Here is a 696-nt window from a genome sequence, read left to right on the forward strand (position 1 = left end):
TCTTCGTCGAGGGAGGTTGTTGTTGCTTGTTTGTTTTTCGTTCGTTTTCTTTTCGTTTTGCTCTCCCTCTTGTTTGTCTTATCTTTATCTTGTTTTATCTTCTTTTCCTCTTCCTCTTTTGTCTTCGTTTCCATTTCCTTTTTTTTTTCTTCGTTTTCTCTTTTTTCTTCACGTATTTCTATTATCCATTAACATTATTTATTTATTTATTTACTTTATTGACTATTTTAACACTATTCTCTATCTATGTCACCATCATCACCGCCACCTATGCGTCGCAGCCCCACCATCATCCCCCCACATCACCACCCCCTCACCTTAACCCCCTCACCACCACCACCACCACCATTATCTTCCCTTCCCTCGTCGTCGTCCCTTCTTCAAATGCCGCGTTCCTTCGCCGTCTCATTCCCGTGTAAGTGTTCCCTGGGGAGGCGATCGCTCTTGTTCGCCTCGCAATACTCCGGCTGGTGATTTGGGGCCGGGAGAGAGAGAGTGAGAGTGAGAGTGACTGTGACTGTGAAAGTGTGTGTGTGTGTGTGTGTGTGTGTGTGTGTGTGTGTGTGTGTGTGTGTGTGTGTGTGTGTGTGTGTGTGTGTGTTTGGGGACGCAGGAGGGTGACTGACGACTGATTGACACTCTGCAAATACCTCCATTGATTATTCCCGTCTTGACTTCGTCTCCTCCCTGGTCCCT

This window comes from Eriocheir sinensis, unplaced genomic scaffold (assembly GCF_024679095.1).
Source record: "Eriocheir sinensis breed Jianghai 21 unplaced genomic scaffold, ASM2467909v1 Scaffold585, whole genome shotgun sequence".
Classification (NCBI taxonomy): Eukaryota; Metazoa; Arthropoda; class Malacostraca; order Decapoda; family Varunidae; genus Eriocheir; species Eriocheir sinensis.